This window comes from Ahaetulla prasina, chromosome 3, assembly GCF_028640845.1.
Source record: "Ahaetulla prasina isolate Xishuangbanna chromosome 3, ASM2864084v1, whole genome shotgun sequence".
Classification (NCBI taxonomy): Eukaryota; Metazoa; Chordata; class Lepidosauria; order Squamata; family Colubridae; genus Ahaetulla; species Ahaetulla prasina.
The window spans coordinates 76,910,683-76,928,822 of NC_080541.1; positions in this window are offsets into that span (position 1 = coordinate 76,910,683).

Consider the following 18,140-nt stretch of genomic DNA (forward strand, 5'->3'; position numbering starts at 1 on the left):
AATCTTTCCATTCCCCATCATTAAGTCAGAACTGAAGAAGCATCTTGGATGAGAAGCAAAACATCTTCAAGAAAAAACAAAATCCAGTTGCCTTTTGCAAAAGCACCTTTGGGATTATGCATATGGATTTTTCAAAGCCAGTAAAGGGCTATAAAAAGTGAAGATAGATAGCAAAAGAAAAAGAGACCAATTTCAATACAAGAAAGGAGGTGAAGGACTCGGAGTCAGATTGCATAAATGAAACCAATGACAAAACTGAACTATGATATATTTGGTTAGCTTAATTTTCTAAATTTGTACACATATATTTCATACACTGTGTTATAGGCTAACTAGGTAAACTAATTTCATAAGACACATAATAGAAAATTGTGATTGGGTGGGTTTCAGTTCAGCATTTCATGTGAACACAGACTGAATGAGTGAATTAAACTGACAGGTGAATTAGAATATATGCTAATTATTTTAGTATTATTATTTGGTCCTCTCTTTCACTGAAATAACTGAGAATGGCAGTCCTGGCAACAACCCTGAAAATACATTAGAAAGGTAGACAACTTCTGATACAAAACCTTGATCCCATTAAATAACTTGGCTGAGATGGATGTGAATCTCAGCCATCATGGTCAAAGTCCAAATCTTTGTTAGCTACACCACTTTGTTTCTTTTCTAGCCTGTTGTGATTTTAAAAATTTAAAATGTATACATTCATAGGCTTTCTTGGCATACAGGAATATTTGAGATTCTATTAAAAACAACATTGCTTTAGTATTACTAAAATGTATCCTTTATTCACTAACATTATGTCACTGTTCATTGTGTTAGACAACAAAGATGAACATTGTAAGCAACATATTTTGAGAATTATTGATTACTGTGAAAATGTCAATAAATAAACTGTCCATGGCCTCCATAAACAGTCAGAATATTAAGAAGTGAGAAAAGTGCAATTTACCAACAAAAAACTGAAATGTTTGGCATAAACTCACCTTGATACTGATATTGATTGTTTACTGATTGCTTATTTGTAGCCTATGACTATCATTTTATTTATTTATTTATTTATTTATTTAATCAAATTTTTATACCGCCCTATCTCCCGAAGGACTCAGGGCGGTTTACAGCCCGATCAAAATACAAATATAATACAAGGTAAAACACTAAATTAAAAAACTTATTTAAATAGGCCAAAATTTAAAATTACAATTAAAATGATACAAACCCCATTAAAATTAAATTTGAAATTAAAATTCTAGTCCAGTCCTGCACAGATAAATAGATGTGTTTTAAGCTCGCGGCGGAAGGTTCGAAGGTCAGGAAGTTGGCGGATTATTAAGGGTTTTAAGTGTTGTACCTTGATGAAGGTATCTTTTCTTTTATGTACACCAAGACAAATTCCTTGTCTGTCCAATCACACTTGGCCAATAAAAAAATTCTATTCTATTCTATTCTATTCTATTCTATTCTATTCTATTCTATTCTATTCTATTCTATTGATGGGCGACATATAAATTTAATAAATAAATAAAATAAATTCATGCTTAGACTAAGTTATGGAAAAGAGATGATCAGATGAAATGTCAACTTACTGGTCTTTTCTCTGGACATTTATTATTTACACTATGTGTAAAAATATTGCTACCTTAGGTTGTTAAATGTCACTTTACTTCCTGCCTAATAGGAAAGTCCTCAAAAGTAAATATAGGTAGTCCTCCAGTTACGAGGTTAAGTGAATTACTGCAGTTATTAAGTTAGTAATGCAGTTGTTAAGTGAATCTGGCTTCCCTATTGACTTTGCTTGTCAGAAGGTGATAAAAAGTGATCACATGACCCCGGGAGACTGCAATATCATAAATATGAATATAAACCAGTTGCCAAGTGTATGAGATAAAGAGTGCTTGCATTTAAGATGCCGCAATTGTTTCTGAATCTGCAAGCATGTATGTAAGACTGCGCACATTTTATAGATATTTGTGGGGTTTTTTGGGGGGGGCACTTCTCAGCTTCCCACTGGTGGGAGTGGTACTTACATGGGAACACAAGAAGCTCTTTCTCTGGCAATGGTACCTTATTTATTTAATTTATATTGTCACCCAGTCCTCAAAGGTGATTCTGTGTAGTACACAACAATAAACTAAACAGCCAATATAAAAGAGATAAAAATGTAAAAATATCCACGGTAATAGATAATAAAAAAAAATAAAATTGTTAACCATGGGCAAAAGGAAAATTCAGTTCGAGAATGCTCTACTACAGCGGTTCTCAACCTGTGGGTCGGGACCCCGTTGGGGGTCGAATGACGATTTGCCAGGGATCGCCTAAGACCCTCGGAAATATGGAAAGTATACTTGTGAGTCGAAGAATCGCGCTCCAGTGGTTGATTCCACAAGCCAGCTGCAGGCTCTTCAAATCGCTAGCCGAATTCGGCTTCAGGCACGATGAATTAAAAAAGAGAGAAATCTTTGCTCTGATGTCTCCCTCTCAAGCCAGCTGCAATCACTCCCAATCACTAGCCTAATCTGGCTTCAGGCGCGATAAACTTAATGCCTCTTTAATGCCTCCGTCCTCAAGGCAACTGCAAGCAGTTCAGATTGCTAGCCAATACGACTTCAGGCGCGATAAATTCAAAACAAAAATAATTTTATGGTTGGGGTCGCCACATCGTGGGGAATTGTATTAAAGGGGTCGTAGCACTATAAAGGTTGAGAACCACTGCTCTACTAGGACCTGCTTTCTCCCCTGCCCCCAACCCCCAGATCTTTAGATCTCAGTGATAATAGCATGATTTTAATCAACTTGCAGGTTACATGGTGATATAGATTTGGTAGTGTTAATCTTTCTGAGTGTGTTTATTGCTTAATTATTGTTTCTGAATTTTATATAATATAATTCAGCCGAGATCCACTGCTAAAAGGGGATTATAAATGATTTCAAATTAGATGGATGGATGAATGGATTAGAGAGATAGCTGGACAGATGATAGATAGGAGAGAGAGATGGGGAGAGAGGGAGAGATATTTTTTATAGATCTCTCTCTCTCTCTCCTTTGTTTGTGCAGTCTAGAAGTCATTTGCTACTGCCTTGTTCCAGGAGTTTTTCAGATTTGGGTGAAACACTGAAATTCCTTAGCTGTCCAAAATAGTTCTTGTATATCGATTTGGATCCAGATTTGTCACTGATGGAGGCCAATAGAAAGGAGGCGGTTGTTACTCTGCTCGATCTGGAAGAGCTTCCAGAGCATGATGAGATTATTCTCCCCCTCCTCCTCAAGGACTTCCACCGTTAATCAACCCTGCTTGGCTTTCGAACCTGGGCAGCGCCAACCAGAAGTTTCCCTTTTATAGAGAGACCTTGAAATGTACCCATATAGGCAGCACAGTTCTTACACACCACACTTCAGTGGGAGAGAGATCTGAACAAAATGCCTCTGTAAAATGAACAGGGCCCAGCTTCAATCGCTTAGACACTCCTTCCCATCAATGTGCGCACACATACACTCTCTTTCTCTCCTGACACAAGCCACTGCTCTAAATATTGCCCTAGAAGATACACTGTGCAACCAACATCTTCTCTTCAAATTCCCTTACCCATAAAATTACATTGCACTCCATATGCTCGAGAGTGGCTGGAATCTGAGCTGCTCTACACGCCAGATTTCCCACCGCGACACCACCGCCTGTCTCCTAGCGTCTGATTTCTCAAGGCTTTCACACAACAGCAATCTTGCCGCTAGCATTTGCCTACCCGTCATCTCCCATTCTGGACATGGCTGTTTCTGAAGCCTTGATATAGTCGTTGTTAGACTTTGGCTGTCTCCTCCCTCCCCAATACTGCCAGCAAAGACTTTTTTTTGCATATGAGCAGCTATTAATGCTCCTGCATAAGACCACTTAATTGGGCTTTGCCGGCATTGATTCCCAACCTCTGTTCTGTCTGCCCCTCCTCTTCCCTTCATGGCCATTTAGAGGGATGTTCTGAATCCAGCATGTTTTCTGCCTTTGAATGGAGCAGGTAAAAGCTTGGGTTTCAGGTTTGGTTAATTGGAAGGGGTTCATGGTTTTGAACTAAGGGGCAAGCTTAATCAGGGATAAGGATAGGAGGGGGGAGGGAAGGCGATTCTTTTCTTTATGAAAATTGCGGGACCTCCCCACAATAATTCCTCTTCAGCTGCTGCCTCACAGATGGACCTTTTAATTGAATTTTCTTACAGGCCTGAGGGAGGAAGTTCATTTCAGGTCAGGTGAGAGAACTGAAGTGAAGCTAATGGCTGCAGTTTGCTTTTCAGCAGGAGCAGAGGAAAAGTGTCTTGTTTTGTTTGCTCTCCTTGTGCTGAAAATTTTTCAATTAAAAAAACAACAACCCCCAAATAAAACAAACACACAGAAGCGGGGCTGTGTTTCTAAACGTGACATGGTTTCTTTTCCTGTGTAAGTGACATCAAGATCATTTATTGTGGTGATAATAATAATCACTTGGCAGTTCTCTTGTCGGCTTTAAGATGCCTCAGTTTGAAGCTTGCAAATAAATCTCAACTTTGACCAGGCCTTGCTGGAATTATATATCGTAGTAGTCTGAAAGATACCAGTTCAGGAAAAGTTGTCTGAAAGTCTGAAAGATACCAGTCAGTACCAGTTCAGTAGTCTGACAGATACCAGTTCAGGAAAAGTTGAATCGTAGAACAATATGATTCTCTTTGCTATTCAGTGGTGCAAATATATTGTGAGAGAGATGGACAACTTTATAATGAAAAGGCTTATTTGGAGGCTGCAGTATTTACAGAGATCCAGCTTAAAGTGAATCTCTTCTTATTCATGTATAGCGTTGCCTAAGTCCTGTCTGCTTCTATGTTTAGAAGCTATAAAGAGGAATAAAGGGCTGTTCTTTACATACACCTAACTAGGACACAACTTCTTTCTTCTGTCCTGTCCTGGTGATGGTGCTTTCATATCATCCCTAGCCCACCTCTGAGGCAGCTTAAAATTGTCCTTAATTGCTCTGGCGTTAAGCTGGGGCTTTCTCCTTTAAGTAGGCAAGAAACGGCAGAGATTCTGCTCTGAATGCAATTTTGTGCTTTCATCTACCGCTCACAGTTGGTGTCACAGCCTGGAGACTCCTAGGGTGAAATCAGCCCAGCAACTACGCTTCCTCCTGCTCTGGCCATGATCTTTCATTACTGCCATTCATCTTTGGGCGGCGTGAAAAATCTGATGCTGTGGACAATCTCTTATATCTGCCAAGTCTTCACTTTAGATCAGGGGTGTCAAACTCAATTTCATTGAAGGCCGCATCAGGGTTGTGTTTGACCCTCGGGGGAGCTGGGGTGGGCGTGGCCAGCTCAACATCACTTGTGTCAGGTCGCCTGTTGTGGCCTGAGTGCTCTGCCAGCGACAACGGGCTCCTGAGCTCCGTGTCTGGGTTCCAAGTAAGACCCCCAATGGCACTCCGTTTTCAGCTATGACGGCCTCCTGCAACCCTCTGCCAGTGAAACGGAGCTTAGGAGTGTTGAGCATGGCCCTCCCAAGGTCCTTTTTGCTGGCAGAGGCTCTGTGGCTCAGTCCTTCGCTGTTTCCAGGATGGCCCCACAGGCCAGATCTAAGCACCCGGATCTGGCCCACTGGGCTAAACACCCCTGGTTTAGATCTTTGGACTAGCCTCAAAGCAGCAAACTGTACAATCTACGATAAAAACAAGAGGAAGAGTTGGCAGTCTCCTGCTTTAGGGCTCACCTATCAGCTGCTCAGATTTAAAACCAGCTGATCAGTGACAGACAAAGGGGGAGGATTTCGCGTGCTCTGCAGCACAGTCTTTCATCCTCAGCGCCTGTTGGCTGTTTTATGGACTTGCAAAACAGCAGTTCTCCCTGTTTTTGCCATGTATTCCAGTCCAAATACATGTAGTCCTTGGCTTACGATCACAACTGAGTCCCACATTTCTATTGCTACGCATGACAGTGAAGTGAATTTTGCCCCATTTTACGACTGTTCTCGCCACAGTTGTTAAGTGAGTCACTGCAGTAGTGATGTTAGTCACACGATTGTTAAATGAATCTGGCTCCCCCATTGACCTTGCTTGTCAGAAGGTCGCAAAAGGCGTTCACATGACTCCAGGACACTGCAGCCGTCATAAATATGAGCCAGTTGCCAAGCATCTGAATTTTGATTGCATGACCGTGGGGATGCTGCAATGGTCATAAGTGTGAAAAACAATCCTAGGTCCCTTTTTCCCAGTGCCGTTGTAACCTCGAATGGTCACTAAATGAACCATCGAGGACTACCTATAGTCTGGGGATCAGCTGCTAGGGCTGAGAGGCCAAGCAGGAGAAATGGGCAGGCTCCACAACCCTGAAGCTCTTCCGCTTTATGAAGAGACTCACAATTTGTGCTGACCCACAGTTTCATTGCTGACCTCAGTTGGGTGGAGTTAATTTTATGTGGGTGAACCTTCACCATCATCCTACACTTGAGCTACAGATATTCACCACTATTGCAAAGTTAATTTAATATTAGGTGAAACTCTATTTTGAGCTAAATCTAAGGAAAAAAGAGGGAAGGAAGGGAGGGAGGGAGGGAGGATGGAGGGAAGGAAGGAAGGAAGGAAAGAAGGAAGGAAGGAAGGAAGGAAGGAAATAAATTTGTGTGAGAAGAAAGGAAGAAAGGGAATTTGTGTTAGAAAATCTAACTGTGTGGAAAGAAGCTTATTTATACAAAAGGTGGTGAATATTCTGCCATGGTAGCTTGACAAAAATAGTTTCAGTTTCTTCTAGGATGCAGCTCTACATAATGACACCTTTCCTTGACTCTTCCAACACTTAGCAATAGTGAGTTTATTTTAAATTTTCTGGAATACGAGGAAGTATTCCAGGGAGTCTTGTACAAAGAGTTCTGCGGACAGTTTTATTCCCTTGGAGACCAACTTTTATTTGGTTTTTGAGAGAAAAGACTATAGAAGATGCTCTTTTGTGCTTTTTATTATTGTTGTCTTTGCTCACTCACTTTTGAGAGTTCCAGATAGAAACAAACAAAAGGTAACAAGCTGTTGGCATCCTGCTGTGAACCAAAATAACTGCCTTGAGGATCTGGCGTCAGATGCACCCAGTCAACCGTGGCACTGAGACTGATGGGCAGATGCTGCCCTGTAGAAGAAGCAGAAAGAATATTTGACCTGAAAATTTCAGCTACTACATATACTACTATGTTTAATAAGACTGCCCTTTTGAAAGGCAAGAAACACACAATACTGCCTTGATTCTTCACTAAGATACTCATGTTATAACTTCCTGGGATCTCTTTCAGCTTTCATTTAAAAACTGCTAACTGTTCTTTTGTTTGTTTAAATTAAAAATGAAGTCATACCAAGAAAGGCCAGCTGTCTTGGCAAGAAATGCATCGATACTTCTATAGTATTGATATTATCTTAATAAAAAAAACAGAATGAATAATGTGAAACCACAATCCCCCACAACGACCCAACTATTGTGACTGCAGATTGTTATTGCTTATCATTTGCAGTTATCATTTTTAAAGGGAAAGGGGGTTGCACAAAACTAACAATAGTTATTAGCTGAAGTAGCTTCTCTTGTTTGTTTGCTCATTCATTTATTTCAATGCTTAATATCTACTTTATGATAATCAAGTACATTATCCTAAACAGGTAGCAATGAACAATCAGGAAAAGCAATACAACAACTCCAGAACAATAAAACACTCAAAGCACAACCATATCAGAATAACAACACCCTCCAGAAATTGTGAAGACCCTGAACACAAAATATATAAAATTGAAATAAGTTTTAGGGAGTAAAATCACTATAATAAGATCTCAAAACTTAGGTTTTCCAAGTAAAGCTAAAATCAAGGTCACCTTTAGTATCTTGGCAAGGGACATTTTATAATCAAGGTCTCTCAGCTGAGAAAATTCTCCGTGCTTCACCACGTACAACCACCTCACAGACAAACATACATGCAGGGTCCTCTTCAAATATCAATATCCCCAAATCATGTTAAATTCTTTGGCTTATACCTGGACTGGAATACTGTTGGCTGCTAGTACAATTTTTTAAAAAACAGATGAATTATTGTCTCTAATTGATGCTCCTCAGTGCTGTCAGCATTCCTCATTTTGGCATAGCAGAAATTTCAGGTGTTGTTTTCAAACGCAGCCCTTAACTCTAATTTATTACAATAATCTAGACTTGAAGTCACCACTGAATTCAGCTACTGTATCTAGAGAATCCTTATTCTGGAATGGACTACAGTAAGAGTGTCAAACTAAAAGGCCCGGGGCCCAGATCCAGCCCGTGGGGTACTTAGATCTGGCCCAAAGGGCTGTCCTGGAAATAGGACTGGTCTGTGGTGCCTCTGCCAGCGAAAACCCAGCTCTTCTGAGTGCCGCTTTTGCTGGCAGAGGGTTGCAGGAGGCCGTCTCAGCTGAAAATGGAGCTCGGGAGCTCCTTTTCTCTGGCAGAGCGCTTGGGCCACAGGCGCCCCCAATACGAGTGATGTCAAGCTGGCCCCGGCCATGCCCATCCCGGCTCCTGAGGTCAAACACAACCCTGATGTGGCCCTCAATGAAATTGAGTTTGACACCCCTGGTCTATAGCAAGCAAGTCGACATAGGGGGCAGATAAGTATTCAGGGCAAGCTTTGAGAGCCAGTTGTTTAGTGTTTAAGGCCTCAGACTAGAAAGAGGGAAACCATGAGTTCAAGTCCCATCTGGATGTCTTTGGGCCAGTCACTCTCTTTCAGCCCAACCCACCTTACAGGGTAGTTGTCGTGTGGAAAATAGGAGGAGGAAGATATGTTGGATAAGTTCACCGCCTTGAGTTATTTGTAAAAATAATAAAGGTGGAAATATGTAAGTAAGTAAGTAAGCTTTTTTTTTCAAGCAGAGTCAACCCATTAGTCTATTATACCAGTCTTTGGGATGTGGCAGAGGCATATAAGAGAAAACAAGGTCCTTATGTAGATGTATGGACATTTGGAAAACCAAGTGCAGGTTAAATCCTGGGGTTCAGTACTTATGGACTATTTAATTACAAATCAACTTATTGAGATGTGTGACACCACTAGACATCACTGCTTCTGAATTGTATGCCCCTGGATGCCTAAATACTTCCTTCCTATCTATTGGCCAACACCCCTCCCAACTGCATTTGAAAACAATATGTTTTTTTTTTAAAAAAAAATTGGAACAGCAAATAATAAAATTTATACTCATACCAGCAATCTGGCATTCTGAAGTTGTGCCAGTAGAAAATCACTACTTAGTAGCATGCCATTTACCAACTGGCCATCCTTTTCAAAGTAATTATCATATTATATATTATGTATAGCATCGATATGCCATCCTCGACAGCCCTGGGCATTTAAAAAGACAGCATAAAAATGATACGTAAGTTTTACAAGCACCTATATTGCTCTATCCCCATCCTGGTAGGTTTGGATTGCAGATGCCTTTGGATTCTGAAGCAATGATCATACAGTACTATATGAAGGCATAAGGCTTTATTAAAGGCAGCAGTAATAATAAGATGAGACAGCAAACAAAGAATATTAAAAATATACAAAATACAAAGAAAGACTTTATGGTCTTTCTGTTGGTTGGGAAGTCCCAGTCAGAGAACAGTAGGCAGCTCCCTTCAAAGCCAGCAAATCTGCAGTACCCTCCCAGCTAGGTCTGCAGGAATCCCATGGGGCTTTATGAACTCCTTATGGAGGCTCTGAAGTATAATTGAGCTTGGTTGCTTTTTAATGTTCTCATTTTACTGGATTTTACCAAGTCTTTCCCTTATCTTGCAATGCTTTGCCTTCCTGCCAGGAATGAGACCATCAAGGTTCAAGGTTGAAGAGTCCTGCCAAGCACGAAGCATCAACATTAGGAGTACCAGGTGGTGATGAGACTCAATTTCAAAGTTAAAAGATACTGGATCTGTTTTTCAAGGTTAACTGCATTGAAAATGAGACCATCAACCCACTCTACACATGTGTTTTAGCAAAGACAAAGCAGAGCCTGATCACAATCCATTACTGACTCAAATAAATGCTTTCTTAAATCTGCACTACATATCTAACCATCCTACAAGAACATAAAATCATATAGGGTTCTATATACCAGTGGTCACCAACTGGTGGTCCATGGACCACTGGTGGACCACGAGAAAATTTTGGTGGTTCTCAGAAAAATTATTTGCATTTTTTATATTGCACTAAAACAGGGGTTCTCAAACTAAGGCCCTGGGATAGAAACTTGAAATGAATGTTTGTGTTGCTGCAGAGAGTCTCCCCCATGGGGTGTTCTGTCCCCACTCCCACTTCATGGAGAAACGCGAGTTTCACAGTCCTTTTATTGACACAGACTTGATTCTTCTGTAGGAAGCACAAGACTTGGCAGCGACCATGCAGAGGCCTGCCAAGTTCTGAAGTCTTTATCTCGGACAGAGATAAAAGCATTCGTGTCCAAGTCCCGTTGCCAAGCTTACAGGAAAGAAAGGCCTTTAACTCCCGAGCTGCAACACACGCTGGGTAGTTTTTTGTCCGTCACGAAGCCCAATGGCAGCTCCACTCACTTTTATCCCCTGTGGTGTGTGGCTCCGTGACTCAACACTCTCTGAGCCTGCCACACCTCTTCCTCTGCTGCGCACGCTTATCTCTTCATAGCTGCCTCAGGTTGATCCTCAGCAGCTGGAGCTTGGGGCGTTGCCAGGGAGGAGGAGGAAGGTCCGGGAGAAGAAGGCCTTGTCAGCTCCTCCTCCTCCTGGCCTGCAGCTGGACCCTGGGGCGGAGCCAGACAGGAGGGTCCTGGAGAGGGAGGCCTTGTCGGCTCCTCCCCCTCACTCTCAGAGTCATCTTGCTCCATGAGGATAGGCTCGGAGGCCGGAGCCACAACACAGGGTCTTTTTGTGTGGATCAGAGGGGGGCAGAAATTCCAACTTGGGGTCTGCTTTGGCCTCTGGTGCAGGACTTTGTGTGAAGGCTGGAGGAAAGTGCTGCTGGTGGCGACGAGCCAGAGGACCTGCTTCATGGCCTGGAACTGACTGACCATCTCAGCCTGCTGAGCCTCCAGGCGCCGGTACCTGGCCTTGCACTCCTGCAGGTCTTCCCTCTGCTTGGAAAGCCTATGCTCGTAGTCCTTAGTGAGGTGCTTCTGCTGAGCCTCCTTCTCGGCCAGATCTAATTTGAACTGAGCCAGTTGTTTTGCCAATTCTTTCTCATGGTTGCTGCTTAGCTCCAGCAACTGCTTCCTGTTGAGGCCCTAAGGAGCCCGGGCGGGGAGGTGAGGAGTGGCTGGGAGGGGAAGGGAAAGTAGAGGCTGGCAAGGCACCCCTTGATGTGAGTGACATTGAGTTGGCCACATCCACCCAGTCACATGCCAGTCACACATCCACCCAGTCACATGCCCACCTAGCCATGCAAACCCAGTCAATCATTAGGCAGATCATATTAGTGGTCCATGGGATTTAAAATTATGAATTTAGTGGTCTGAGGTCCGAAAGGTTGGTGACCCCTGCTAAATACCATATATGTAAGGCAAAGAGGTAGACACTACTATCCAGCTTTTTCCTGTCAGTTTTCTGAAACTATCAGCTGCAGTGTGGTTAAGGAATGGACCTGTTTTGACTCCAGTGACAATTTGTTCTGTAATCCAAGCCCTACCATGGAGAAAACATACATCAGAACTGAACAGTACAGAGCAGATTGAACAGACTGTACGTAACAGAAATGCATTGAAATGAGAAGTATGTTCTTCCAGGTAGTACTAGGAAGTGAGCATTCTTTGTAGAGTCATGAGAGTGGACTTTTAAAAAAATGAATGCATAAGTGGAACATATTATCAGCATTCATTGAGATAACAGAAGATGGCTTACACATAACCATCAGACAACAAAATTCCAGGCGCTTGGGTGCTATTTTTAAAACAATTTAGTAATTTTTGTTGTAGCACTAAGAGCTTCCTCCAACATAACCTCTGAAATTTGAATACAAAATGAATGCATATGATTAGCAACCTACAAGATTGTCTAGTTCCTAAAAGATACCCAATAAATTTATTTTTATTGCACAAATGACAACTAGAATGATCTTCTATTGACTTTTTATCTCTTCTTTCATCATATACCCAAGCTATATTTCAGCTAAATTTATTAATTATCCTGTGGAAATAAAGAAGCAGACAAGTGCTCTTGCTTATCTTGTTAAGACTTACACAAGGGGCATCAGAAATTATTTATTTATTTATTAAATTTATATGCCATCCATCGCGCTGCTTGGGGTGACTTTTTAGAACTGGAAAGACCTAATCAGCTTTATTTTAAGTATTTAATCTTATAGTCCCAGTTAGTAAATTGAATCCAAATTAAGCAATGCTTGGAGTAGATCCATTGAGATCAAAAGGATTAACAATTTCCTTCTGATCTGATAGGGTCATTACTCAGTTTGATTAAGTCTGGATATGTTTAAAAGAACTTCACGGTGGCTATAATCAAGACTAGCAACCAAGCTGAAAATGGTAAATGATATCCAGATATTACATACACCCATACACCCACAAACAAACACACAACATCCTTACTTAATTCAATTGTGTTGTAAATGTTGTACCTTGATGAACGTATCTTTTCTTTTATGTACACTGAGAGCATATGCACCAAGACAAATTCCTTGTGTGTCCAATCACACTTGGCCAATAAAAAAATTCTATTCTATTCTATTCTATTCTATTCTATTCTATTCTATTCTATTCTATTCTATTCTATTCTATTCTATTCTACTCACCAAGGAATCCTCCAGATTTGTGGACTTCAAACGTTCCTAATTTCCAGCCAGTATGGCCAGGTATTAACACAAGCGTGTTGAGTCAACCTAATGTATTTATTTTTACATTCCTGAGAAAGCTTCTTTGTTATAATATATAATGTCTACAATATATTCTCTCTCCCCCCCCCATCATATACATTAACATGTGGGTTAAAAAATGGATACCACTTTACACATACACGACAGCAGCAATCATAGAGCAAGATTGCATGTCATCCGTGAAAGTACTTTAACTATCTGTCATTGTAATCCATGCATTGGTTTATGGATCCAGGATCCCAGAGGGAGTGTCAGAAAATACCTACAATGTCTCCGAGCACTGATGTTGCATTTGGATTGCTAATGTACTTGACAGATGTGCAAACTCCCATGCCTCTAGGCAGTTCCCTTGAGCCAGACAGCTGCCCTGCCAAGCAGCAACTTATGTACAATTAAGAAGCATCCAAACAGCCCATTGTCACACCCCAAGTTTCCAGTGCATTCAGGTCAGTAATAATGCTATGAAAAATAATCCCGCTGCATAAACTAGTGTGATTATCATAGCAAATATTTTCCCCAAACAGAAGCCAGGTTAGCCTGGTGCCAAACAAAACAGTTTGAAACATTTAAGATAATTCAGCAGTTTCAACAGAGGACTCAAGCCTAGAAACCTGTAGGCTTGTTCTGTTCAGATTTGAGATTTGAGAAGCAACTGATCAATTTGAACCTTGAAAATTAAAAATTAAAAAAAAAGTCCATAGGCTCCTATAATAACAAAGCATCAATGTTCCTGGAGCTTCTTCTTAAAGGATTGTAGATCCTTTTAGAGGACATTAATTCTTTCTAAGTTCTGCTAGAATTCTTCAAGGCTCTCCTCACAATTTCTTTCTGTAAGATCCCCCCCCCCGCACACACACCTCTTTTAAGACAGAAATAGCTGTGATGAAGAAGCAAAGTAAGCAGGCAACATCCCAATTGTTAGCAACGAGTCTCTAGAATTGTACCGAACCAATGCAGAAAGTGTGCTACTCCAGTTTAAAAATTAAAAAAGAAACTTGCAAAAGACTTTTTTTTTAAATTTGCATTTATATCCCACCCTTCTACGAAGACTCAGGGCGGCTTACACTATGTTAGCAATAATCTTCATCCTATTTGTATATTTATATACAAAGTCAACTTATTGCCCCCAACAATCTGGGTCCTCATTTTACCTACCTTATAAAGGATGGAAGGCTGAGTCAACCTTGGGCCTGGTGGGACTAGAACCTGCAGTAATTGTTAATAACAGACTGTCTTACCAGTCTGAGCCACAGAGGCCCTTTTGATTGACAAGCTCAGTGTCTTAATCACTGAGCCACCTAGCCAGTCTCTTCTAAGATATTGCCAATAGCCCATTTCTTCTGTGGGCTAAACTATAACTGTAATGTATCTTTAAATATTTTGGCGGGAAACAAGCACGTTGCTGATTGGTTGAAGCCGCCGGTTAGACTGTATATAAGGAGAGGTTTTTCCCCAGCCTGGTCGCTGGGTTCACCATATATTAAAGAGCTGTTGTCACTACCCTGGTCTCCAGCCTCGTTACTTCCCGAACTTAACAATAACCTCTCACTTTTCTGATATCCTGATATCCTAAGCCTAGCCTGTCAATAAAGAAAACCTCCTTACAGGCCCAGTGTACAGCTTACCTGTTTCTAATTGCTGGGTTTGTAGGATGTTAGGAAGGCTGTTATTGTTTTGTCAAGTTTGCTCCGCACCTCCAGGAAGGTTCCTGCCTTCCATCATTTGCTTCGGTTGAGATGTCAGGCTAGATAGGAACATGCTTTTGTTGAACTTGGTCTCTTCTGGGCAAGACAATGGTTTCTTATTATTGTACTAATAATTAATTCATTGGTTCTAGGCTAAAACTTTGATCTGTTGCCATTCTAAATTGTTCCACTCCAAATTTATGAAATTAGCTAGCTTACCCTGAATTAGAAGTTGGGCTAAGTCTTGTAGTGTGTATGAAAAAAGGCTATGAGCTCACCCATACTTTTCCAGCTGTTTTTAGTGGAAAATTTTGATTTCTTTTGACATCAGCAATCTAAGAAGTAACTGGATAATTTGTTGGCTCTGAAAGTTATGGCTGGGTGAGGTTTTCTCAAGAAAAATATGGAGAGAAACTGAAATAAATCCTATCTTAGATGTGTAAAGCTTCCCTTGAATGAAATGTTTACTCTAAAACTAATTGTTTGGTCAGGTATTCAAAATTCACTTCAACCCAGATTACTAATGGAGTGACTAAGGTTGAGTATATCTTTGTGTAATGACATGTTTGCTTTTTAACTCTTAAGTTCTATTAATCATGTTCAAAAACAATATCTGTCTGAATACCTGATATCAGGACAGACCACCCAACAAAGTGTGACAACATAGTATGACCTTCTCATATCCAGGTTGAACAGTCTCACAGTCATTGGGAATGATGAGAGTTATACTGCAATATATGAGTCTAAGGCTAACACAGAACAAGAATTTTGGATATCAGTGGAAGAATTCCATTGGCAATGCCAATCAGGTAGTACTAAAGCAATATTAATTCTGTGAAAGAATTCCATCAGAGATTTCTTTGATGAAATTCTTTATTGATGCTGTAAACCAATAAAGTAAGCTCTTTTCTAGCCTGAATGGCAACAGTAAATAGAGACAGCTGCCATCCACTGTGGTTATTTGTATATTTCCAAAAATTGAATAAAAATGAACTCTTTTAAAAACGTTTTATTAAAAGCCTAACAGAGGATAGTTACTAATGTGGCTTTAAAAATCACATACATTGCAAAAAATATATCTAATTCCCATTCAACATGCATAGATTTTTAAACACATTTAAAAAGAAAATATTTGACGGGAGTCAAAAAATATATGTTGCATTCACACAATTTAGACTTATTGTAACATTCATTCCTGAGTCAGTATGAGATATATTTCCTCCAAGAGGCTCAATCAGGCTGAAATCAATTTTATAAACATGACAGACGATACAAACTTTTTTTTACACCTGAAGTAGATTAGGCTACCCCCCCCCCAAATAAATGTATGGGAAACTTTCACAGACCCATTTGTGCCCAAATCTGTCAAGTGGGCGGATGAAGCTGGCATGACTAATAGAGAAGAAGAGAACAAGGAGTTGGAAATGTAAAAGGCTGAGTCATGCAAGGCTTTGAAAAGAAGCCCTGCATTGCATGTAGATGGAGGTAGACGGTGATCGGCTCAAGGACAAGGGAGGCTGAATGTCAAGCAAGGAGAATAGTCATGGCTACAGCAGGACTTTTATATGAAAAGGATTTTTGGTGATGATTGAAGAATAGAATAGAATAGAATAGAATTTTTTATTGGCCAAGTGTGATTGGACACACAACGAATTTGTCTTGGTGCATATGCTCTCAGTGTACATAAAAGAAAAGATAAGCTCACTAACTGGAGGGGACAACTGGTTAAGATGAGAAGATGCGAAAATATCTGAGGTAGATTATACCTATAAGGAATAGATGGAAGTGGACAAGGAATAAAGGCCATTAAGAAAGGCTGAAATGTGGGTGTGAGTGTGTATTTTAATAAAGCCTCTTTAAACAATCTTTCCTCCAAAAACATAATAAGAAGTCCTTACTGAAGGAGCGAAGGAGAAATTTTAATATTTTTACAAGGTCTTGTTATCATTAATCAGGAAAGAGGCATGTGGAAGATGGAAAGGGCTAGAAAGGTGAAGTCTTTCACCTTCAATGAAAGTCTAAGTACCCCTTCTCCATGCTAGCCCTCTCCTGAGGCACATTCTGGATGGGAACACAGGGAATTGTGATCTTGGTACCTGGGCAGGGAGGGTACGATGCTGGGAAAGGAGTGGAGTAAAAAAGTGAAAAGCTGTTCGGAAAGAAGAGGGGATGATTATATATTTCCTTTCTTAACAATCTCTTTAAACAGATGGAAAGGGCTTCTTTAGCATCAAGGGAAAAACCAAATGCAGGATAGAAAGAAGCAGCTTTCCTCAAGCCCAAGAAGACTTTTGAGGTATTATACTCTGGAAGCAGGAGGAGTGCATTAAAAAAAGCTAGAATTCAGAATCAGCCAGCTTGCACTTATCATAACAAGAATTGATTGGCCATCCATTTTGAATTCAATGGTGCAGAAGTCGGTATCCAGCTGGGACTCCTCCCAAGTTAATGAGATGAAGTGCCTGTTAACAGAATTCACAACAAATGGGGGAGGAGTTGAAGATATATCCACCACCACCCTTTTCCAATTGAAACTTGCTATGTTTCATATAGCCTTTGTACTCCTGACTTTGCCAAGTTCCCAAATACAAAGAGAAATCCATATGTTATGCAGAAGACATGTTACATCATAGACTGAGGAGAAGTTTTATGCCATATGGACTGGATGAGGATACATATCCACGGAGAAGAAGGATCAACAGGGATAATTACCACCATCCTATTAATAAGGCCTTGTAATACTAGAGTTGTATTATTATATCAGCATTGTTTGCTTATGTACTTAAGCACCTGACTGGAAATTGTTCTCTAATCTCACCCGAATGGACTTCTCTGTGTTTGCTAATGGAGCAGATGGTTAATGCTAACAATAGTGCCTGCTTAAAGAACATCTGTTTCTTTAACAGGTGAATGGTTTTTTTTAGTTCTTGCAGAGTTATCTTTTGAATGATGGAGGAAGCAAGCATAGATCAAACTCAACTCCAAAGAGGGCTTGATGAAGACTATATATCCAGCAAGTTGACTTGTAAACCAAAACCTGTTTCTTCATCTAGGTCAGGGGTCTGCAAACTTGGCTCTTTTAAGACTTGTGGACTTCAACTCCCAGAGTTCCTCAGCCAAGCATTTTCCACAAGTCTTAAAAGAGCCAAGTTTGCAGACCCCTGATCTAAGTTAATCCTATTCAGGATGACGTGAAAACAAATTCTACATTTCCCATGTAAGAAACATTCTGAGTGCAAGTCAAATACTTTTCTTTTAGGGACTACCAAGCTCATGTTGGAATTTGTAAATCCAGTTGTGTTGTTTGGCTGATTCTTTGTAATGAAGAATATTTTGGAAGTTTTATAACTTGGCTGGATTGCAGAGGCCTGCCAAGTTCTCCCATTAGATAAATACGTCATAATTCATCAGGCTGCTGCATATTTCTTTGCTGGGAAAAAGGAATTCAGTGGTGATTTTACTAACAAAAAAAACCAATTAAATCTCTGCCAACATAGATTATGGTTGACAGAAAATATCTGTTTTCATTTGTGTACTTTTTAGAAGAACTCCAGCAGCATTTTCTTATCTTAGCTATTTTTGGGGAATAAAAAGGCCACTGCTA